The 26,673-nt window shown below is 34.1% G+C and overlaps 1 protein-coding gene across 2 annotated transcripts in view; it reads left to right on the top strand.

The window, feature by feature from the left end:
- LOC123679837 (rap guanine nucleotide exchange factor 4) overlaps positions 1 to 26,673 on the top strand; it is a 697,170-nt gene that overhangs the window by 635,153 nt on the left and 35,344 nt on the right. The window contains exon 21 of one of the 2 annotated variants that reach the window (XR_006747443.1): positions 24,048 to 24,359. The exons of the other annotated variant lie outside the window; for it this stretch is intronic. The gene's annotated coding sequence lies outside the window, so the exon portion shown is untranslated. Of the gene's footprint in view, positions 1 to 24,047; positions 24,360 to 26,673 lie in introns of those variants that run through there. 2 annotated transcript variants of the gene reach the window in all.

The following is a 26,673-nucleotide window of genomic DNA, read 5'->3' as shown; positions in this document are numbered from 1 at the left end:
TATTTCGTATAATAAAATCGAAGACTGGATTGAAAGGAATGGTCTTCTTTTGAGTCAGGAGAAAACTACCACTATTCTTTTTAGAACGAAACAACAAAGTATCACAACACCATCACAAATACAATTGTCAAATTTGAGCATGAGACCTGAACATTGTACTAAATTTCTTGGTATGCAAATTGATGAACATCTGAACTGGAACAACCACATTATAAGTACAGGAAAAAAATTAAATTCAGTCAGCTATAGCATAAGAGTCATTAGTAAATATTTAAATGAAAATTGTTTAAAAATTTTTTATTCCACTAATTTTGAGAGTTTGATGAGGTTTGGTTTGATTTTCTATGGATCGGATTCAGGGGTGTTGGAGATTTTCCGTATTCAAAAGAAAGTCATAAGAATTATATTTGGACTCAAACACAGAGAATCGTGTAGAGGTATATTCAGGGAAAATCAGATTATGACAGTATTTGCATTGTATATATATGAATGTTTAGTTTATTTATTCAAGAATAGAAATAAGTTTGTATACAGTAGTTCCGTCCATGATTACAGTACTAGACATGTAAATATTCTTTATCCTGAACATAGATTAGTCAAATATGAGAAACATCCAACATATGCAGCAATAAAATTTTTCAATCAATTACCGGATAATATAAAAAGAAGTACAACACTCAATAAATTTAAGGATGATGTGAAAATTATGCTCATTAACATGGAACCTTATTCCATTCATGAATACAAAATCAAAGAAGTGAGGATTTAATAATTCTGTTAGTTGACACTATTCCATCTAATGTACTGTATTGTATGTAATGTATTATATTGGACATTCTTTCGGAATAAAGATCATTATTTATTTATTTATTTATTTATTTATTTATATATTCCTATTCATATTTTTATTTTTTCCTTTTCTAGCAGACATCCATTGGCCTTCATAGTCATCTGAAACACCTCGCTCATTTCCACTCATTCTGACGGCCTTTGATTCCTCTCTTGCCTGTTTATCACTGGAAAGAACACTGAAAAAATCCCTATCATTCTCTTGCATATCCTTTTGTAGTATTTCAGTGTCATTTTCGTAATTTTGACTCATGCCTGGTTTGTTGATCGTTATTATTGGCTTTTGAATACTTGTCGCACCTGCAAACTTGTCCACAATTGTTGGCATTAAACTTGAATATTTGTTTTTGTTTATACTTGTCGACTTGTTTGACGTCTTTGACATTTCTTCGACAGTAGTTCCTCTCGACTTGTTTGACAACTTTGACATTTCTTCTATAGTAGTTCCTGTTTTTGTTTTCTGTGATCTGCTTATCACGTTAGCATAACTAGACTTGTTTTCAACTTTTTTTGTTAAGTCTTTAATTTTTTCTTCAAATAACCTCACTTTCTCTAAAAAAATAATTCATTATTCATTTTCAGTACTTCGTTTTTGTCTTGTGTTTCCTTCAATAATTCCTTAATATATTTGATCTCAATATTTTGTATTTCTCTGTTTTCTGCGGACATGACCATGTCAGACCTTTCACAAAACTGCACTTTATGATCGTCCAGTATTCTCAAATTTGGCGGCCTTTTAGCACAACTTGCATGAAAAAGTGAATAACAGTTCACACACACGCAATTTGACAACTTTTTCTTAACGCAACATTTATAATTTGCACCATTTGCATAATTTATTTATACAAAAAATAATGCTTGCCAATTCTAATTCTGTCACACTGTAATTTCTTTCATAAGGTTTAGTTGTTCTTGATACAAAACATATTGGAATTTGTGAATTGATGCATCTGTTTGTAATATAAATGGCAAATCATATTTTGGATGAAATACTTTCAAATTCTTTCTTTATGTTTTCAAACGCTTCTTCTCTCTCTTCTGTTCATTTTCCAAGGAACGCTTTTTTTTGATAACTCTATCAATTTGATTTGTTTTTCAATCAAATTAGGAATTAATTTTTTGAAAAAATTTATCATTCCCAGAAATCCCCTCAATGTTTTCAGATTTTAAAGTTGTTTATATTCTTCTATTATTTTAATTCTATCTTTATTCATCTCCACACTTGTTTGTTTCAACTCAAATCTCAAATATTTAACTTTTTTTTGATAAAATGGACATTCTTCTTTATTAATTTTCAATCCTGCCTCATCAAGCTCTTCTAATATAATATTTTGATGTTTGAAATGTTGATCCTCATCCTTGGAGAAAATGAATATATTATCAATATAATGTAATGCAAAATCTTCATATTTATCTAAAATTATTTATAATGCTCTTACCAAAGCGGAACATGCACTTTGTAACCCAAATGGCACTACTTTGAATCTGTATATCACTCCGTCTATTGAAAATCCTGTATACTTCATACTTTCTATTTCTAAAGGAATAAGCTAAAAACTATGCTTTAAATCTATTTTGGTGAATATTTTTGGTTCAGTGATTCTCCCAAATATTGCATCTATATTCATAGGTGCTTCATATTGAGGTATAATATTGTTTATTTGTCAAATTCTACAAAAATTGTTTTTTTTTTAGTCAATTGGACAGAATCAATATCATTTCCTCCACCCTCAGAAATGAGGTCCCAATACACTGAACATTCTGATGAAAGATATTTATATCTTTCAATATTGGCTTCAATTTACTTCTTTTAGTATATTTGGAGGTCTGCCCAGCTCCCTCCGAAAAAAATTCTTGAATGAAAAGTTTCTGACTAGTACACCCTCCGGCCAGAACTCTGGTTTACAAATATCAGAATAAACTTTCGTAGAGGCCACACCAATGCTGAATGCAGAGTTATTTCCCTTTGTATTTAGCTTTTTCACATCAAACTCATATTCATCATTACTTTGTTTCAAATATTTGATCATTGTTTCAGCTGTCACTTCCTTTCCTGCAATTTTACCAACATATATCCATTGTTTTTAAATAATAATAATGATTAGATCACATAAAATCAGTAACCTCATTTATGGAGCACAGAACGCTTTAACTCAGACGAAGAAGTGGTGTGAACAGAATAGTTTGCAGCTGAACATGACTAAGACGGAGTGTGTAGCCTTCCGTACAGATAGAAATAATTTACTTTTCCCAAACAGCTTTGAGTGCAGAGGACAGACTGTAATGTTGGAGAATACCACAAGATTTCTGGGTATACATCTTGATGAGAACCTCAAATGGAAAGAACACAGTCGCATTTTAATTAAGAAGTTGAACTCCTCTATTTACAGCTTGAGGGTTCTGAAATTTCAAATTGATGCCAACATCTTGAGAATAATATACTGCTCCCAAATCGAATCGCTTCTCACGTATGGAATAATTTTCTGGGGAGGCTCATCACTGGTCGATAGAATATTCATTGCTCAAAAGCAAGCACTACGGGTACTGCTGGGGCTTGGTTTTCGAGAATCCTGCAGAGGGCACTTTAAGGAGGCAGGGTTAATGACATTGCCTGGAATGTATATGTACAAGTGCATATGTTTCATTCTGGATCATCCCAAATTCTTTGAGGAGTTTAAAAATCAAAATAACACCCGACGACTCTACCCTTATCATTATCCACTTCACTCCCTTACATTATCACAAAGGGGTGTGCATTTCATGTGTATCAAGCTATTGAACTCACTTCCTTCAGATATGCTGAAATCCAGAAAACTTGAACGTTTCAAGAGAATATTGAAAAGATTCATTATAAACAGCGAACCCTATAATTTGACTGAATTTTATACATGGTGTAGAAATTATCAACCGGAGCTGTGAGACTCATGCTTTCTTCTTGACTTGTTGTACTTTGCTGTAGTATATATCAACTTGTTATATTTGTAGCATTTTTACAATTAATAAATTTCTATTCTATTCTATTCTATCAAATTTAGTGCCTCTAACATTGACCTGATTGGTGTTCTTCTACCACATCTGAGAACCATTCTCATGCCTCTATTCAGGACTATTTGTAGTCTAGTGATGATATTCGATTTCAAATTAAATAATAGAGACGTACAAAAATCTAAATGTGGCAGTACGATTGACCTAAACAAAAGATATCTTGTTTTCATGTCAATTTTATAACTTATCCTTGAGATGTATTGGATCTTTCATGTGATTTTTTTTGTCAAATGATCGGCATAAAGTTTGAAATTCAGATTTTCATCGAGTATAATTCCTAGATACTTGACTGAGTTAAGTTTCTGTAATACTTGGTTATCAACTTTGATTATTACTCTTTCATAATTTAAAGATCTTAATGTATACTCCCTTCCAAAAATCATGTAACTTGATTTATTGATATTAATTTTCAATTGATTATCGTTAAGCCAATCATCTAGTAAATTAAAATCTTCATTTAGTAACGAACACATAACATCGATATCGTTGCCAACAATGTAAAGCATAGTATCATCAGCAAATAGACTCAATTTACAATTTTTAAGATTTTTTGTTATATCATTCAAATAAATTAAAAACAATATCGGTCCCAGCGTTGTTCCCTGTGGTACACCATGTACAGTATTTTTACCAGAAGACACTTCATGTTTGAATTTCACTTTTTGTGACCTTTCAGTTAAATATGACGTGAACCATGCAAAAACAGTACCCTTTATTCCAATTTTGTTAAATTTCTTTAATAACAGATCTCTATTAATTGTCTCGAAAGCCCTTTTAAAATCAATGAACGCTGCCAGAACAATATTGCCCTTATCTATTCCTTTTAACCACCTATCACAAACATCAACAATGGTACTTTCACAAGAATGTTTAGCCCTAAAACCTGACTGATTATCTATAAGAACGTTATTTTCATTCAAATATTTCATCAATTGATCTTTTACTATCGATTCTAAAACTTTTTCATAGACTGGCATTGTATGAATGCCTCTGAATTCCTCGCAGTTTCTAGCATTGGATACTTTTTCAATAGGTATAACCGTAGAGATCTTCCAAGATTCGGGAAAAACACCGTGTTCAAGTGACGCATTAACTATATCGAGAAAACGATTTCCTACAATATCAAATGCGTCTTTAAAAATATTTGTTGTTATATCATCCGGGCCACAAGTATTTTTGATTCTTTTGATATAACTCTTTAGTTCTTTCATTGTGACCTTAGAAAATGCTGAAAAATCGGCGTACTCATCCATTTTCGAAAGATATAATGAGCTATCATTTTTTTTTTGCCATGTGACACAATACTTTCAATGCTATCTACAAAGAATTCATTAAATTTTTCTGAGATCTCAGAAGCTTCCGATAAAATTTTATTTTCGAAATTCACGTTACTGATAACACCGTTAACTTTATTAGGAAACAGCATTTTCAAATTTTTCCAAATATTTTGATTCGAACTATTCTTTATTATATCATAATAATATTTTTTTTCTGCTATTCTTAATTTCGTTGTTACCTTATTCCTTAATTTTTTATAAATTTCCCATTGACTATTACATCGTGTAAATACTGCTTCTTTAAATTGATCATCACGTTGCTTCATAAGTTGTTTGATTTCCTTATTCAACCAGTGCAATTGTTTTCGGTTTCTCTTGACAATTTCAACATTGCGGCACATACTATAAAGTATTTGCTGTAAAGAATTAACAAAATTTATTCACATCAGTTGAAGAATTATCCCAACTACACTTACTGAGTTTATCCTGGAATTCATCAGAAATATACTTATGAAATAAACGTCTAGTACATGAATTATTCACATGGAAAGTGTCAAGATTCCCCAAATCAACAGATTTTATTGAGTGATCAGACAATTTAGGAGTTAAGTGAACTGTATGATTCAGATATTTGTTATTAGTTACAATATAATCAATGAGAGTCGAACTATCCTTGGTAATTCTTGTATAATCTTCAACAATTTGTTTGAAACCTGACTGGTCAATTATAAACTTACACTTTTCAGTATAGAAAGAATTTTTTTTGAAGTCCAAGTTGAAATCACCCATACAAATAAACTCTCCTTGGTAAGTGGAAAACTCCTCAAAAAATTCACAAAGAGAATCCAAGAAAATCGGTACGCGAATTCCGGGAGGGTGATATAAAGTTGTTAATAACAGTTGTTCATTACGTAGTCTTATTTCTACGGCAATAAGCCATAAGTATGAATCAGAAATTGTCGATTTAATAGTGTAAACAATACCACTTCGCAAGTAAACCATTACTCCTCCTGTTCTTCTGTTATCAGATGCACAAGATGTTTTTATTATAATTCAATTTAGAGTATTTCAATAATTGGTTGTACTCAGTCTTTGCTTTTCTATTGAAGTATGAAGTCTCAGGCGTATGCAAGCTTTTAGAGAGCCAGTGAAGGTTCTTCATATTGTATCGATCCACCCGGGTTTTTGTTGAGAAGGTAATAAATATACACTTACAACGAAGTAACGAAATTCTAAAACTTATCTTCAAGTGTCAGAACAGATTGATGTCAGGAAGAAAGGTAATAACTTTTTGAAAATTCAATACTCGAACCTTCTACTACTGTTTTAATCAATCACGTGGATCCTCAAGCAGGCAACAGCAGAAATTTAAGATGGATTGGCCAGACGACGTCTGCTTGGTGAATATGAAGATTCAATTCGCCTGGGTGCCACAGGTGTTGCCAGGGCAACGCTCCATAATCTACGTGTATGGCTGTATGATGAGGGCTAACCAGAATATCTTGTGTCTCAGTTCTTGCAAATTTACTAAATCCGATAACACCCTCGATAAGGTTCGGACAAGAAGAAAGGAACTGGCGTTTTGAAGATGAAATGAAAGTTCAAATTAATACTTCAACCAAAGTGACGACCCACCTGCACTTTTATTCACATGGATCCATAATCTGAAATGGAAGATGATATAGCTAGTTCCATAAACTACGTGTTTGGTTCGAGAGGGCTAACCAGATTAGAAGAACCAGAGATCCAGAATTGATCGGTCTAAAGAGGAAAATATTGTTGAATTAGACTACTCAAGGTGTAGTCTTTCTGAAAGACTGGTGTGAAGTTATTCACATCCACAAGTACACTCCGAGGCAAAAGTAGGGTCCAAGCAAAAAATAGTATATTTATGAATTTCAATATGAAAATGGATATGAAATTTATTATTTGACTCAAGCAATACATACTTTTCATATTTTTTTCTATTATTGAACATTTTTTAGCAATTCAGAGGGTTGTTAATGTTGTTATAGAGGCTATTTCTAGGTAAAAATTCATAACTTTTTTGTTTGAAAGAGTACCGTGTTCTGCTTTTAGTATGTGGTAAACAGAAAAAAACAGAATCCAATGACATACACCATATAGTTTGTCAGGCTTTGGGAGGGGGGAGACTGCGATTTTGGGGGTATTTTTCCACTAAAAAATTGATAACTTTTTTAAATGTTACCGTGTTTAAATTATTGTGTTCTGCTTTAAGAATGTGATAAACAGAAAAAAAACTGAATAAAATGACCTACCCCACATAGTTTGTCAGGCCTCGGGGAGGGGGAAAACTGCGGTTTAGGGGGTATTTTCTAGATAAAAATTCATAACTTTTTTGTTTGAAAGAGTACCGTGTTCTGCTTTAAGTATATGGTGAACAGAAAAAAACCGAATCAAACCCATATAGTTTGTTAGGCCTCGGGGAGGGGGGTAAATACGATTTTGGGGGTATTTTCTAGATAAAATTCATAATTTTTTTGTTTGAGAAAGTACCGTGTTCTGCGTTTAGTATGTGGTGAACAGACGAAAACTGAATCGAATGACATATCCCACATACTTTGTCAGGCCTCGGGGAGGGGGGTAAATACGATTTTGGGGGTATTTTCTAGATAAAAATTCATAACTTTTTTGAATGAAGGAGTACCGTGTTCTGCTTTTAGTATGTGGTAAACAGACGAAAACTGAATCGAATGACATACCCCACATAGTTTGTCAGGCCTCGGGGAGGGGGTAAACTGCGGTTTTGGGGGTATTTTCTGGATAAAATTCATACCTTTTTTGTTTGAAAAATAATCGATTAACTGAAAGTAATCCAATCGGAGGATATAATATAGGGGGAGTGTATTCATATTCCTTTATATTGCATAAATCAAGGATTATCGTGATCAGATTTCAGGATGTTTTTGATGAGGTGAAAATAAATCAAATTATTCTGTTAATTATTTATAAATATTTCATGTCATTTTTCGACATAAGGCACAAGGAAAATCTTTTAAATAATAACATGTTTCATGAAATTTTCGTCCACAAACTGTGCAATCACTCTTTGAAAATTCTACATCTTCTCCAATCTCCACATATCATACAAAAATTCAAAGTTACTTCAGAATGTTCCAATAATGTTTTTTGAATTTTTTTTCGATATTCTACTAAGTTTATAGTTATTGTAAGTGGTGAACTATTGACGTACTGTTCAACAAAATAAATTACATAAACACCACAGTTGTACGTATCTGCCTGTTTGTCCAATTGATATTGGTCAAATGTGTTTTTTTAATGTAGTCATACTTCCTCAAAAATGATTAAAATTTTTCGAAATATCTATTTGCATTTTCCGATGAAAAGCCACGAGGATCGATATATATAAACTGCATTTCACTTATCTCAATGAAAATTAAACACAAATGGTTCCTATTAATGTGGAGTGGAAGAATAATTTTTTTCTCTTCAGTAAAAAGTGGTAGATCCTCAAAAAATGAATCCTCTAAATTCATATTGAAAATGGCGAATGATTTTTCTACTGCTATCATAACGAAATTATTTTGATCGCTACCTCGGATGAACGAATTTATAGAGAAATTCATAATAGCATCGGCCAACCACTCTTTACCGGATAAAGTTTCGTAATCACAAATCAGTAGGTCATTGTAAATTAAATGTTGATATCTACCCACTTCATAATTTCCAAACTTCTTCTTCTTCTTTTTCAGCCCGTTTGAGTCCACTCCTGGACATAGGCCTCTTCCAATCGCTTCCATGTCGTCCTACACTGTGCTGTGAGAATCCAGTTCTTTCCTGCTCGCCTTTGAATGTCATCTCGCCATCTTAACAGGGGTCTGCCAACACTTCTTTTTGTCAGTCGTGGTCTCCACTGCATGATAATTTTCGTCCACTTCACATCATTCCGCGCGACATGACCAGCCCACCGCCATTTACTTCTAGCAGCTTGTTCTACTGCGTCCCTTCCTCTGGTTTTCGCCCTGATATTTTCATTTGTCTGCCTGTCTCTCAAGCTGATCCCGAGCATTGCTCGTTCCATCGCACGTTGGCAGACTCGCAGTCGTTGTGCGCTTTTCTTTGTTAGGGTAACTGTCTCGAGTCCGTACAACATGACTGGTAACACGCAAGCATCAAATACCTTTCGTTTTAAATTAATTGGCATTTTAGGTTCTTTGAGGATATGTGCCAGATTCCAATTTGGGAATTTCCAAACGTGGGGCATTTATTATAGTATTCTGGATCTCTCATGAGTCCTTTGGAAATCTTTTTCGCTCGTTTATTTCATAATTCTTTTCTTTTTTAATTTTTTAGGGTTTTTTTTAATTCGGTCCCCTCAAAATCACTGGTTGGCAGTTTCAGTTTTTTCTTCCATTTTTCTTTTTGGAGATATATAGAATGCTCACTTCATCTATCATTTTTTCTTTTCCTAGTGCAGCGAGCTTTCGCAATGTCTAGAATAAACTCTTTGTGTAGAGCTAATGCTCTTTTTCTAAGATTCCGAATAACTCTGCTGCATTTTTGATTGAATTTTCCCTCCATGATTATATATTTAGTTACGGAGAACCAGTTTTCAACTAATGCGTTGCTGAGGCGTTTAATTGGATTTGGTAATAATAACCCACTCCACAAGGGTCAGTGAGCAAAGTACTTTTTTAAACACACGTCATTTAAGAATCTTGGATTATAATAGGGGTTGCTTTCATGACCTTGTCCTGATATTGATTCCGTATCAATTGACTGACAAATTTGCGAAAAGTGCTCAAAAAATGGACTACTTCTATAAATTTTCCCCTCATCCTTACTTTTTCTTTCTTTTGGAAGAGGGCAATTTTCATTTTCTAATTCCGTTATACATTCATGATTCAAGGAGGTTGTCATAAGTCAAATCATTGCCGTTTTTACAGAATCATAATAGTATTCGGATTTCACAAGTATGATAAAATCCCTGAACCATGAGCAAATAACATCAAACTCGTTCATGTTGAAGAGAGATGCTATCAATTCTTTGATGAATTTTTGACTCGCAGAATTACTGAAATGATTTTTGATGTCATTACTAATAATTTTGAAAAAATGAGAACAACAAATATGTAGTCGTGTAATATCGTTTAAACTACAGTTCTGATGGACAGCAAATTCGTAAGTCAATTTGAGGTACTGTTTTAAATTAATTTCGTTCCAGAAAAAAGAGACTGCATTAATTAGGGGAAAACTAAAATCTGTCACTAATTTTCTAAATATAGGCCATCTAAGTTTATTTGCTATGGCAAAATATTTGAATTTCACAAGCCACCTGCCAATTGATACGCTATCATGGTCACAGCTTATCATTTCCACTACGGGAAATATTCTATCATTAAAATCAGTTTTGATTACTCCCGCATAATAAAATATTCTCTTCTTAGATGACGGTGGATTTCTGACAATACTTCCAGTGGCATCTAAATGAATTGTCATATCATCTACACCAATATCGATGAGCCGTGAAACAACTTCCAACTGTTGTAAACTATAAATATAAACATGGAGAGGTTGCCCGACAATTTTTATATAGGAGTAATTTTCCCTCTGCATTAGAAGGAGATCATAAAGGTCATCTTGATCACAATCATACGACGCAAACTTTTCCGACAAAACTTTCCTAAAAACCGCGTCTGACTTGATGCCCTGCAGATTTCCGGCCTTAATTAATTTTTCAGATGCAGTTCTAATCGCTATTTCTCCTAATTTTGAGGGTTTTACTTTATGGGCTTTTTTTTGAATAATTTCCTTTCAGTTCCTCTCAAGTGCCGAGTGAACTTGTCTGTGTGATTGAAATTTAACGAAGAGCTCAAAACATTTACTTGATGATCGCACTTCAAGGAAAATTTCTCAATTGTCAAAACGAATACCTTACAATTTTGTGAACAGTACGCATACCCTTTAATTTCATCCGTAGAAGGCATATACCTATGGTGTTTGAAATTTAATAAACATACATTATTAACGTTTTTGAATTTTTCGTTTATAATATAACTCCAAATTCCGCTAATCAATTGTTTATTTTTAGTTATATTTTCAAATTCATCCTGCCTTAAAATTAATTGCCCTTCGAAGAATTTACAGCTGCTATATTTGGGTCGATGTCAGTTCTTTAGATTTAGATTTTCGATCCCCTTGGTGAAATTATATCGATTTTCTCTCCTGGATAATTTTTCCATGGAAGTATAGAATTGGTAACAATCTCGCTATCATCTGTGGTAACTCTTGCACTATCGGCTACACTCAGATCATTAAAACTTGATATTGAATCTGTAATGATCGATTCGATTTTATTCTCTGACTGAGACAAAACTCCTTTCTTGATTTGAGTTTTAATTGAAGATAATGTAAGTCTCATTTCTTTAGGAATTACATAATTAGAAATTATAATTATCTCCTCACTTTTTTGGGGTATAATAGGTCTAGTTGTTTAAATCGTCATTCGAAGCTTTCGGTTCAATCGGAGTTGATTTTCTTTCTGTTTTTGAGAGAATTTTGCGTATTTAAAAATTTGCAGAATTTGGAGAGAATGAAATTCTCTTCGGAAGGATTCACTTTGTTCAAATTAGTGATTTCAATATGTTTCATCATTTCCGATACACGCGATAAACAGGATTTTTTTGGATCGTCGTTTTCTTCATTCTTCATAAAATAAAATTCTGACTGTCTTTTTATTCTTTTCGGTAACAAATAACACTTTTTGTAATCCGTTCAGTTGAAAATGAACCGACAAGCTTCAATTACTTCACTACTGGAAGGAGTTAAGGAGTCCAAATCTTTCGGAAAATCATGTTCAATGACATACTTCTTTAGAATGTTCATGTTAAATGAAACTGGTCGTTCCATGTTGAATACCTAAAATGACATCAAATTTTATAGACTTCATGCTGTAAATATTATACAGTAGCCAGCATACCTTTCTACACAATATAAACTATCTATAACTACAGTATCACATCCCACACAAATGAAATGAAAATTCTTCATCGAATAACAAACAATTTCTTGTTTCCGGATTCTTGATAATTTATTGTTCGTTGATTCAAAATAGGATATTGTTTCACGAGTGACGAAAATAACATTTCTTGAAACAAGAGAATATTTTTACGAGCACCAAAAAAATTCTCACGACAAGTAAAACACAATACTTTTTCAACAATCTCATTAATATCATAATAATTTGGTGCATTTAAATAATCTAGATCACTTTCCGAAAGAAATCATGATCACCGACAATGCTATCCGTGTAAACTAAAGTCTATACGAAGAACGTAAATCTGATTAAACCCGGCATCTAGAAATAAATTATTTTCAAATCTTAGTTAATTTTTACTATTTCTATTTTCCAGAAGTTTTTGAGCGCTGGTTTATTCATGAGCCAATTCCACCTCTAAATGTTATAATTTCAACATTTTGTACGAAGGTTGGAATTGATATTATTTAAAAGCAAAATTTAAACAGTCGGATCTTTTTTCAGGGAAATTTTGTTTTTTTTATAATATACTTGACTTTTCTATAATTCTGGTTATGCACACCAAAATTTGCACCAGGCTCGAATTGGTGATTTCATATCTACGTCTACAAGCAAAATTTCAACTAGATTGAAATCTTCATAACTGAACTATTGGATGTTTTTTCCAATACAATATTTTTCTAGAATTTTCATAGAGTATTTATCTCAGTTTTGATGATGTGATCAGCTACAAATTTCAAATATAGCTTGAAATTGTAATCCTTCATATACACGCGAAATATCAATTCGGTCGAATCTGTCGTGATTGAAATATTAGAATTTTGTTTTTCGATATTTTTCTTGAATTTTCTCTGGTTCTGGTCATGCGATCAACATGGAATTGTTATTGCACATGCAAATTAATTGTCTTAATTATCAGAGAATAACATTTCCAACTAGGGAAGCCCTAGTCGCATTTTGCCCATTAACAAATTCAATTGTTGTATTTGAGCTCCGAATCTTGAGAATTTCAAGTTTAGAGTTATTTCCGTTCGAGAGTTGTCGTATTTACGGCTGGAAGGATGGTCAGAGTAGAATTTCATGTCATTTAGTAGCACTTAATCGTTTGATGATATTGATTTTATTTGTTCTAATAATTTTTCAAACTGATTTTTAATATAGACACAATTTCTTCATACTCACTCATATATTTCGAGAAATGCCAGAAATGAATAAAATCGAGGATGAAATAGTGTGTTAGTTTCGCAGCTTTTATATTATGTCGAAATTTCTGCTGACAAATGTATAATAAATATATTTTCTAGTCACTTTTACTCGATGATAAAATCAAATGGGCTGAACATAAAGAACATATTAGATGTGATGCATATAATAATTGAATTACATCTACTAGCGAATCTGCCTGATAATTCATTTTTTGGAACATGGATTTTTATATATACTAGTGGAATAAATTTAGCGGTTTTTCAAAAGACTGTATTTTCGAAAAGAATGGTCTTATCTCAATTTAAAAGAAAGTTTTTCGAAGCTTGAAGTTTATAGTTTAGAGATCTAATGATGAGAAAATTTTTCAAGCAACGTGCACCACTCAATCCTAATGAATACAGTATCTAAAATTTCTGAGAATTTTTTTCATTTTTCATTCATACAGACTTGGAAATTTTTTTTCCAACTTAACCACTATATGGATGAGAAACCTTGTTCATTCAGCTTCAATATCCTTTTTTCAAAATTTAGATGCGAGCACTTCTCGCTGAAATATCGAACTTTGAATTGAAAAGGACATTCTTTTCTTTAAACATCAATATCTCACCAATCAATGATTGCACAGAAAATTAAAGGGATGCTTTGAAATCTTGAATGAATTCTCTACAAGAAGTAGCTATAGGATTCTAGGAAATTTTTTTTTCATTCTCTACCTCAATTTGAAAAATTGATAAAAAATTGCTTTTGGAGGCTTGTTGGATAATAAAGCGCTGAATTGAAAATATCGAAAAAACCATTAGTAAGCGTTTCACGGTTCAACAACAGCTATTAATGACTTTATGAGGGGGTTATATGATGCTATAGATGGAAATATGAAAATATTAGGCATTTTTATGGACTTAAGTAAAGCATTCGACCTGGTACACCACGAATTTCTGCTGGAAAAGTTAAAGGCCTACGGCTTACGAGGGAGGATAAATGATCTATAATAATAATAAAGGCCTTTATTTATAGAAATTATGATACAAAAAAATGCTACAGAATTGAAGGCGAGATTTAGTTCGTGCTGTCTCAGGTATTACAACTTGAAAATAAAACCTACTAAAAGTCCCGAGACCTCACGTCTATTCTTCCACCTAACCCTCTGTAATTGAACTAGAAACAAGATAAAAAAAGAAAGAAACACTAACTTAAATCTAATGAGCTCACCAATGCAGCAAAACAAGCAAATCCTTGTAGAATTTTCACTAGAAACAGCCATAGCACAACAAAAATTAATAAATTTTCAAGATGTTGAGTTCAAAGGAATATAATATATCAGTTACTTGGAATAATTAAATTGATTTACTATAAATACAATGGGTCATTACGAAAGTTGTTTAATATGTGTAGTTTGAATTTATCTAAAGTTAAACCCTTGTATTCAAATCCCAACCCATTCATAAGATACGGAACTTGATAGGAAAACGATCTAGTAAATAGCGCGGTCAAGTGTTTGGGAATAGAAATCGTGCCCTTTGAACGAATATTAACATGGTGCATTTCAGAACGAAACCTGATTTTATTAGCAAGCAACAAAGGTGAATTACGTCTGATTATATTGAAAAATAACGTGAGAGAGTGTAACTGCCTTCTATGTTTCATATTCAGCCAATCAGTGCATCTGAGACTGTATGTTACCGGTTCATACCTTCTGATCCCATGGATGAACCTCAAACATGAATTCTGTAAACTCTGAATTCGCTTCTCATCCACAACAGTCAAGCAGGGACCATAAACTACATCACAAAAGTTTAGATGAGAAAGAACCAGCGAGTCACAGAGAATTTTCTTATTATTACTGTTCAAGTATTTCCGACACTGATACAGAAGTCTCAAACTCAAATAGGCTTTACTCAAGCACATCGAAATGTGCTTAGAAAATCTTAAATCCGTGTCCATAGTAAGGCCTAGGTTTCTTATATTTTCCTGAAAGTCAATCTCCCCCCAACACTATGTTACCGCCGAAATCCCGCAAAAACGCTCCCCTATCATTCTTACCACCGAAAAGAAGACATGTTGACTTACTGACGTTCAACTTCAGACAATGTTTTTGAGAAATTTCATGTATTCTACACAAGTCGAAGTTCAGAGCACTTATAGCTTGCTCAGCCTCATCGGGTTTGAAAGAAAATTTCAACTGGCTGTCATCTGCATAAAAATACAACCTTGCTGAAAGGGAAATAAAAGCAAAACAACAAATATAAATAATGAAAAGCAGAGGTCCAAGAATGGAACCCTGCGGGACCCCAGAAGTCAGGCTCACAAAAGAAGACAACAGACCATCAATAAGTACCGCTTGGGATCGAGATCCGATATAACTCTCAACCAGCCTTATGGCCTCCCGAGAAAAACCAATATAATGAAGTATAGCCAACAAGACTTTGTGATTTATTGAGTCAAACGCTTTGGTGAAATCAAGCAAGGTCATGATTGTTAGATTACCCCGATCAGAAGACTCAAAGATTTCATCTGTGATGTTAAGTAATGCAGTGCAGCAACTATGTCCAGGTCTGAAACCAGATTGTTCACACGGAATTATATTAAAAGAATCTAAATGCTCCCGTATTTGTGTCTGCATCACCTTTTCAAGTATCTTGGATAACGTTGGAAGCACACTGATAGGACGAATGTCATCAAGGGAAGATGGATGGGGCTTCTTAGGAAGTGTGATTACTAATGCCTTTTTCCAAGAACTCGGAAAAATCGAATGTTTCAGACAAGCATTGATAACATGGGCAATATAAAAGGGCAGCAGAGTTGAATTGTGGACACATTAATCCCATCATAACCCACAGCTTTAGTTCTTATCCGATTAATGATTTTAGATACCACAGTTTCGTCTACTTCTTCAAAAGTCATCTTAACCATGTTCGGATCCCTCATATTGTCAGAATAAAATGTATAAGTTTCCCTGTCCATCGGTATTTTGGGAATGGAATCAATAAAATGTTGATTGATCTTATGGACATCTTTCAACTTTTCAGGAAGACTTGTCGTACGTTTATTAATTAAATTCAGCGATTTGAGATTAGACCAAAGGTTTTTAGGATTTTTATCGTTCAAAATATGATTATAACATGATTTTTTCTCTTTTTTTACTGCCAATGAAACTGCATTACGGAGTTGTTTATAAACTATCCAATCATTTTGATTTTTGAATTTCCTGAAACGTCTAAGAGTTCTATTTCTCAAATTCATCATCTCCCTCAAACTATCAGTCAGCTATGGTGCATAATTCTTTGTTACCCTCACGGTGCGGCGAAACGGTGCATGTAAATCCAGCAAACAAATTAGACTATAATTTATGAATTCGACCTTTTCATCAACATCGCGAACATCATAAATATTATTCCAAGGAACGGATTCGAGGTCCGATCTGAACTGCGAGTAATTGAAGAATCTGAAATCTCTATATGTCTTAAAACGAGGTGTTTTTTCTACATTTTCAATGCTCAAGTTACACAAAATAAGTTCGTGGTCAGTATCTATGTCTGTGGGTAGAACAAGAACGTCAGAGATGATGTGAGCGTCAGATGTTAAAATAAAATCAATTAAAGTAGCAGAGCGTTCGGTTATTCTTGTAGGCTGATCAACTAACTGAAACAACCCTAGATTTCTGTAGCTTCTTTTCATAAATTCGGATTCACTGTCCGAAACACACATATTAGTAATGAAATCTCCGACACAAACTATCTTACTCGCATGTTCAGTAACAAAACCACATTCAGACTCAAATAGCTGCCAAAATATTTTATAATTATTAATGGTGGTCTATAAATAACACCTAAAGCCGTTCCGTCCAAGGGTGAGCCGACTTTCAGCCAAATTTGCTCTATTGAACCTCCAACCCTCAGCACCGAATAACCCAAACTCGACCTAACATATACAGCTACACCCCCTCCCTGCCTATTACGATCACATCGAATGATGCGATACCCTTCAATAAAAACTGACTCGTCAGGTACACTCCCATCCAACCTAGTTTCGTTCAAAAAAACAATATCATGACAGCTATGCAAAACCATGTTTTCAAAATCCGTGAAATGACCTACCAAAGTTCTGATATTTAAGTGTGCTAAAGAGATCCTATTCATAATACCTAATACATTGAATATTCATGACTGTCCCACATAATGGTTTTCATCTCACCATACACAAAACAGTGTAAAACTATAATGTATACAGTGAACTGACCAGTTGAAATTGCACTAGAAATGGAAAATAACTAATAGAAATAATACAAAAAATAATTAAAAATACAGCAGTGGTGAACTCAAAAATTAAATAACAAAAGACTAAAATATAAAACAGTGTACGTTATTCCAAAATACAAATCTATGAATGCGTCACAAACCCTCATCCCCAAAGGTACAATGTTGAGATTAAACAATTCCAACAAGATCTATAAAGAAAATTAGTATCAGTTTTATTAATTTTTAATTGATCAAGTTGTTCCAGATCATCAATTTGCAGAATCTTATTGTTTATCATTACTTTAATGTTACCTTTAACTGTCCATGAGCTATTCTTAAACTTTTCCCTAACCTTTCTGAACAAATTCAACTTTTTGTTCACCAACATTTCCACAATAACAACACGCGAACCTTTCAACTTTTATTTCTTCGTAAATATCTCTTACTCATCTCTTAGCCACTGACACACGAACTCAACTACCACTGGCCGGTGTTTTGTTGTGTTCTGACATCCGTTGACTTTTTTACCCAGACGGTAATAGTTGTTAATTGATCTTTGTTTACATCTATCCCTAAATTACTGAATATTTTTGATACGGCAGGAAAAACGTCTTCATTCGAATCCTCAGGTAAACCATATATGAGAATGTTTTTATTGAGACTCTTTTGTGTCATTTCCTCTACAATATTCTCCAATCTCTGCGTGATCTCCAATTTGAATGCCTCAAATTCCATTTTTAGGATTTCTAAAGTTATTAATCCCGGGTCACCACGAGCTTTAGCCGGCTTCTGAACTTCTTTCAATTTCTTCTCGAATTCATTCATTTGACTTTGAAAATTCTTCTCAAGGTCAGCAATTGTTTTGTTTCGAGTACCCATAATTGTCAGAAACAGTACAAATCCTCTCAAATACTGCAACGCAATGAAAACACAGCATCCACAATGAATTTGATGAAAAACTGAATATATTTTACTATTATAATTTAAAAACCTCCGGGGACAAGAAATTATACGTCTACAGCTGACACATGCAAATATGCGTTCTCTATCGAGAACTTACTTAACAAGACGAACTCAATTCGTCGAAATCGATTCAACGAGATCAAATCAAAAAATGTCAGAGTCCGGCGTTCCCCAGTGCTCTGTTCTGGGTGCCTTGTTATTTATTTATTTATATACGGACAAGCTATTTTACATATTAGCAAATAAAACAAATGAACCATGAAAAAAAACACGCAATCAAGTGGAAAAACAAAATTAATGAAAATTATCAAATGATCTGAAATAATTCTTTAGGTGAAATAAAGATACATTGAAAAGATCAACCTCCACCGAACCAGCAGCCTTCAATGCTCTATCGAGAGGATTGTTCATTCCGTAATTGGTTCTTGTTAGAATATTACTTCATCCGAACAAATTACGAGAGAAACAACCAACATTACATCCTACCCTACACTCGTAGTATTACTTCATATCGTCACGGCGGCGCTGCGAGGCTGCGCGTGATACTTTCTGTTTTAGATTGGATAATTTTAAAGATTCTACATACCACACCTAGAGGATTGGAGATTCTACATACATTGCTTGGAGCATGTAAAATTGGATGTTTCACATTCCACAAACATAATCCAGAGATTTAGATATTTTGAGAGTATATTCATTATGCTTTATGAAAAATTATATTATATAAAAATTAATTCGTGATACAGAGGTAACTAGTGTTACCTATGAGATTGTTTTTTTATTAAAATTAAGAGATTTAGAGTACGAGGAAACCCAGCTATATTTAAAAATTAATTCATGTTACAGATAATTAGAGTTATGAGAATAATTTTTTTTAGATTAAATTTTAGAGATTTAGAGTATGAGAAAACCCAGCTATATTCAAAAATCAATTCATTTTACAGAGGTAATTAGAGTTAAAAGAATAATTTTCGGGGTTAAATTCTAAAGTATTAGAAAACCCAGATATTTAAAATTAATCCATGTTACAGAGCATAATTCAAATTTGTGATCTGGATCGACAGTCTATGATCAGAGCTTTTCGACAAATGATTTGTTTGACGTCATAGAGCAAAGTACGAGTAACCAAACTTGGTCAGAGGCCAACAAATCCAAGAGAAGTAATTGAGTACGAGACATTATCATAAACAGAATTGACGAGAATTATCACAAGAAAATTCTCAATATCTGAGACCCTGTTGAAGTAATTAGAGGTTTGAGGTTCTCCAGGAAGTGCGAGTCAAATGCGACACACACTTCAGGTAAGAGCTCGCTTGTACTCCATCAAAATGGAAAATCACGAATCGGTCGATGATTTCTGCTACGGTTGTGAGGCAATCAAGAACCATAAGAGAGAGGATTGCCTTAACAATGGTGGCACGATTGAGACTAGGCCCGTTCAATTTAGAGGATCGGGTAGAGGTAGGTTGAACAAGCCAAGTTTCAACACTAAGAGATGGAACCACGTAGACCAGAGGAGAATGAGAGAGCAAGAGATTCAACAAAGAGGGTCGCTCCAAGGCAAAAAGGGTTGGAAGTATAGAGCATAGAGAAACTAAAACAGGTTAGCTTGATCCAACCATTACCTTCTTTGCAGATTCTGGAGCAACAGACCATATCGTAAATGATTGTCTGATTTTGTAAAACTTTGAGAGATGTCAAAATACGAGTATAGAGTGCTAATAAAAATGAGATAGCAGTCATTGTAATCGATGGTGTGGGTGAGTTAATCTTATATTTAGATTCTAGAGATGAGAATACCAAGAAATTGCAATATCTATTCGCAGCGAAAGAGATTTCTGAGAATTTACTTTCCTTACGTAAACTCGCAGACTCTGGGTTCAATATTTACTTAGAAGTCCAAGTCCTAAGAGTTTACAATAAGGTTAATAATGAAATTGTTTTAGAGAACAATTTCGAGTCCTAAGAGTTTACAATGAGGTTAATAATGAAATTGTTTTAGAGGACAATTCCAAGCCCTAAGAGTTTACAATTAGGTTAATAATGAAATTGTTTTAGAGAACAATTATAAGTCCTAAGAGTTTACAATAAGGTTAATAATGAGATTGTTTTAGAGAACAAGTCCAACTCCTAAGAGTTGACAATAAGGTTAAGAATGAGATTGTTTTAGAGAGTCAGTATGAAAAACCGAACTGGATTCTCAACTTAAAATTTACTGTTACAGAGCAACGAGCGAAGAAGATGAGATGAGCTTGCAATCGCAGACACATTCCAATAACGAGCTATTAGGTTCGGAGGGAGAACCGGAATCTGCGATTGGGAGGGAGAAAGAGTATAATCTCATCTTTTCACCTAAAGAGAAAGTTCTGATTGAACTGATTGATTTTGTTTTGTCAGTTGACAAAACAAAATCTGAGAACAAGGAGAAAATTGGGATTGCAGTCATATCAGTAAAGAGGTAATTTAGATCGATAACTTGGAATCACTCCAAAACTTAGAGGAATTATGTATCGTAAGTCCTTTAGACAATAACTCCTGTAACTCAGGAAAAATCAATGAAGCAATTTTATGGCATTGTAGACTTGGACATGCTTCACTTAACTATCTGAGAATGCAGAAGGTAAACGAGAAACTTAAGAACGTCATATTTGACGACTCTTATTTTAGAATGTGAAGTATGTATCATGTCAAAAATGGAGAAACTACCTTTTAAAGAGACGAGAATGAGAGCTGAGAAACGAATTCAGTTGACACACACTGACACGATGAGACTTATTAAACCACCATCTCATCCAGGTCAGTAAAGATTCATTAACGTCTACATAGACGACTATTGGAGACTTGCTAAAGCCTATTCATTTTAAACAGAAGATGAGGTGGCTGAAGCATTAGAGAAATTCTTAAAATCAACAAGAAACTTGTTGGAGAAAAATGAGAAGGTATGTTATATCAGGTCAGATCAAGGTACAGAATTTACCGGAAGGAAATTCCTAGAAGTACTGAGTAGAGAAGATATAGAGAACGAGTTTGCAACTCCATATACGCCTGAACATAATGGTGTAGCGGAGAGGTTTAACTCGACAATCCAAAAGAAGGTTCGTACATACATGTTTGATTCCAGACTACCTAAGAGTATGTGGGAGATTGCTGTTGATGCATCTATAGATGCGTACAGTAGAACACACAAGTCTAGCTGATATCAAACACCATTGACAAAGTTTGCATCAAATGCAAAATGCTACTTTGATCAAATTAAGAGATTTGGTTGTATTTGTATGTATTATTATGTATTGTAATGTTTGCAAACATTAAGATTCCAAAACCCAGCTTGAAATTTGGAGAATGTGCCCTGAAAGCTGTCCTAATGGGTTATACCGCTACAGGATACTTGACGTGGCATTCAAGCTCGAGAAACTCCTTTGAATCTAAACATGTGGGATTTAACGAGAAACTTGTCTACAAAGATATTTGTAGAAATAAACAACTCGATGACGCTAGAGAAAAATTAGAGACCCAGGAAAATATAATTGACTGGGATTGAATGAAAAACTCCAAAGAGCCAAAATAAGGGAACTGCCGATAAAAAGGCAAGTATCCTGCTACACTTAGAGAAAATCGTAGAGGACGTAAGCTATGCAAGGTTTCTTAATTACTCAGAGAATAATATTTTAGAGAATGGGCTGAAGGACCTCGGTCAATTGCCCATGGATAACTAGTTATCAATAAAGATCAGCTATTAATATTATTATTTTAGGTGATTATGAGAAAACCGATAGAGAAGAAGATATGAGGCTTTGTCTTATTTCTTCATTAAATAGAGAACCCATAAATTTCGAGGAAGCTATAAATTCTAGAGAAGGCCACTCATGGAAGAGAGCTATAAAAGAAGGAATTGATTCCATGATACAAAATAAGGTTTGGATATTAGTAGATAAAGAGTATCTTCAAATATCTGTATAACGGGCCAATATTATAGACTCGAAATGGTATTCGAGAGAAAATTAGAGGCAAATGGTCTTATACGATACAAGGTAAGATTAATCATACGAGGCTTTAAGGTCAAAAATATTTATGACCTTAAAGAGACATATGCACCAGTATTTAGACTTCCTATAATTAGAGCTACACTTGCAATAATTAATGAGTATGATTTACATGCTTGTCAATTAGATTTAAAAACCTGTCTTTTTAAATGGCACTATAGAGGAGATTCTTGATGGAGTAGATATCGACAATGAGATCAAACGATCTTCTGTATGTAAACTCCGTGTAAAGTCCTCTATGGACTGAAGGTAAGTCCAAAGAGATGTAATAAGAGATTCACTGAAGAGATCTAGAAACTTGGTTCAGAGAATGATAAACATGAACCTTGTTTATATACTTGGATGAGAAATAGTAAAGTAGTACTACTGAATATATGTAGATGATATATTGCTAGCTAGTAACTAAAAACTTTCTAGGTATAAAAATAGAGAGAAACCGAGAAGAGAGGTTTATAAATCGATCAATAAAATTATACCATTAATATATCAGAGAGATTGAATATGAATGACTGCAATGCCCAAAATACTCATATGGTAACCAGACAGGTTGAAAATAGGATTAAGAGAAATCAATCAGAGAATCTACAAGATGACTCAGATAAACTAGAAATGAAAAGAGTTCCTTATAGAGAAGAGATTGGTAGCTTAATGTATCCATCAAATGGTAGACATTACGTTTGCTGTTAACTATTTAGCGAGAAAACAAATGAAGCCCATCGAAGCTGATTGGAAAGGTGTAAAGAGAATCTTCAGGTATTTGAAAGGTATTGTGAATTTAAGCCTTAAATTCACTGTTCAAACTGAAGACTTAGAGGCATTTACCGATGCAACCTTTAGAGACCATTCAGATTCTTCATCAACTGAAAGGTATGTTATTAGATTGTTTGAAGATGTAATAGCTTGGAGAAGCCATAATCAAACCTATGTCACATTGTCCACTTGTAGAGCCGAATACCTAGCCATGAGTAATGCCTATCAAGAATTAATATCTCTTGACAAGGCACTTAGATTTGTGATAGGAAAACCGATGTTTCCTATAACAGTCTGGGGTGATAACAAATCCGCTGGAGACTGCACCAAGAGTGATGGTGAATACAAACTAAAGGTATTCGATGATCGTTTAGAGTACGACCTACTAGATAGAGAGAAATCTGGACTTAGACGACATATGGTTGAAACACATGGTGATTTCAAACAATGTGTTTAGTATAAGAGAACCACAGTGAGGTGGAATCCAACCAAAGAGAATGTGTCAGACATAATGACAAAACCTTTACCATCATCAGACGGTCTCAAAAGATTAACTCAAAAACTTATGATTTTATAATCTTAGATTACTAACTCATTGAATTTTTGTTTTTCAGATTATTCTTAGAGACTAGAGTACAAATTGATTGAGTTCTGTTTATAGATTAGACTTAGAGTGGATAATGCTGGTTGTAGTGCGATGAAGGGAGGGAGTGTTAGGATATTACTTCATCCGAACAAATTGCGAGAGAGACAACCAACATTACATCCTACCCTACACTCGTCGTATTACTCCATATCGTCACGGCGGCGCTGCGCGTGACGAGGCCATCGAGGGCTATCCAGCGAAATAACAAGAACCGATCTTCAATGATCTTAGTTTAAGACATCTGAGGTCTAACCTATAAGTTGAGTCTATTCGACATCGAGCTTGCTCGGAGAGAGATATTCTAGAGAGAATAAACGATTAAAACAATATCTGTGTATTAGTGAATCCTCTGCTAAACCTATAAATCCAAAAGTTCTACTATATTTTATATTAAATTGTTCCCAGGTTCTGAAATTCCTTTGAGGAACGTTTAAATTTATCCTTTGAAGAAAGGATGTCGATGAAATTATGCAAAATATTGTATACAAGCAGATTTGGGAAATCCTTTCTGTGTCTTTTTGTCATTTATAAATTTCCAGAAATATTCGGGGTTAGAGGAAACTTCCAGTTCAACCGACTCAACATATTTTTTGTAACATCTATCAGTTTCAACTTTACATTTTTCTCTCAGACTTGCAAACAGCAAATAATCATCTTAACTACCGGTTTGTTTATATCTTTTGTGAATCTGTTTATTTTTTCAGATATCATTTTTTTCAGCTCACAGGAAAACCAGCAAGGAAAAGTAAAATTTTTTTGAACCTTTCAGGAACGTACAACTTTATAATAATAATAATAATAATTCTTTATTGCCATAACAAAGTGTTACATCGTGTATTACATTGTGCAATAGGTGAGCATATCACTAAAGCGATATCTTCCTGCCTACCTAAAAAATGTGTTAAAACAAGATATGACGAGACTCATTGCTTATGGCCACTAATCTAATACAGAACTAAAATTCGACTACACACGACTGAGGATACAGGATTGGAAAGAAAGGAAAAGGGAAAAGCGAAATTGCACAGCGCGATGAACCTACCTTTATCTTTATATCAAAGTTCGTTAGTAAGTAAGTACTTCTTAAGAGCAATCCTAAACGATGAAAAAGTAACACTTCGAGTGATAGATGGAGGAACACGATTCCAGAGCTGGGAGAACCTCAACGAGAAATTGTTGGACATAATACTAGTCCCATGTGCTGGTATCCTGAGAGTAGTATTGGAATGGGCTCTAGTATTATAGAACTCACCACCCAGACCACGAAGACCCTCGCAGAGATATCTAGGCTCACGAGCTCTCATAACTTTGAAGCCCAACAACAACAGTCGCCAATAACGGCGTTGCTTTATTGTTAGCAATTTGAGTTCCCGACGAAAACTACTAACATGATCGAACTTTCTTCAACCATACACGAATCTTATGCCGGCGTTTTGCAATCGGTCGAATTTGCTGAGCTGCTGCGACGTCAGTCCCATATAGGCCACATCCGCATAATCAATTATGGGCAGTAACAAAGAATAAAATAGGGACTTTCTTACTACAAGAGGAAGAAAGTTCTTTAGGAGGCGTAGCTGGTGCATAGTGCGATAAAACCTTCCGTGGACAGAAGCAACCTGAGCATCCCATGACAAAGTTTCATCAATCGTTATACCAAGATTACTTACGTTGCGAGAATATGGAATATTACTCCCATTGACAAAAATTTCATGTCCCTGTGGATTTATCTTACTCAGAGACATACGGGTACCAATTATTATGGACTGAGTTTTAGCAGGATTCAGTAATAGACCCCAACTTGAGGCCACCTGAGATAAATGTGCTAAATCCTCATTGATCGACAGGACACAACTCGCAAAATTCTCTACAGTAGTGTGCAAATAAATCTGCAAATCATCAGCAAAGAGGTGGTATTTACACTTAATATTTTCCATAAGAGAAGAAATATAAATGGAGAACAAAAGAGGACCCAAAACACTACCCTGCGGGACCCCCACGCTCGCCTGCACCCAATCCGAAATACTATCGCCCAAGTCGACTCTACTCTGTCTACCTTTCAAATAAGTCTCAAAGAACGACCTAGAGCTGCAAGAAAATCCCATGGAACGTAGCTTAGCAATCAATATGTCAAAGTCCACAGTATCAAACGCTTTACTGAAATCTAAAAGTACCAACACGGTAAGTAGCTTACTATCCATTGCCTCACTTATATCACAGGTTATTTTGGTTAATGCTGTAGTTGTGCTATGTTCTTTGCGGAAGCCAGACTGAAACGGATTAAACAAGTTATAGGTGTTCATATACGATATAATTTGTGAATGAATTATTTTTTCAAATATTTTAGAAAGTGTGGGCAGAATCGAAATGGGTCGAAAGTCTGCTACATTGTTAGTATCATGCTTTTTCGGTAGTGGTATTATCTTGGCATGCTTCCACAAAGTAGGAAAAACTCCGTTAGAAAATGAAAAGTTATATATGTGTTCTAAGACTGGGAGTATTCCATCAACAATAGGTTTGATGAGAGCCGTACCGATATTATCCAAACCTACCGCCTTCGACGTTATATCCTCCAGTGCTTTCTTGATATCATCGGCTTGAACAGGAGCAAAATCAAAAGGAGGTCTAGAAGGCAATGATGTGG

The sequence above is a fragment of the Harmonia axyridis genome, chromosome 5 (assembly GCF_914767665.1).
Source record: "Harmonia axyridis chromosome 5, icHarAxyr1.1, whole genome shotgun sequence".
NCBI lineage: Eukaryota > Metazoa > Arthropoda > Insecta > Coleoptera > Coccinellidae > Harmonia > Harmonia axyridis.
This window is presented reverse-complemented; position numbering and strand designations above follow the sequence as displayed.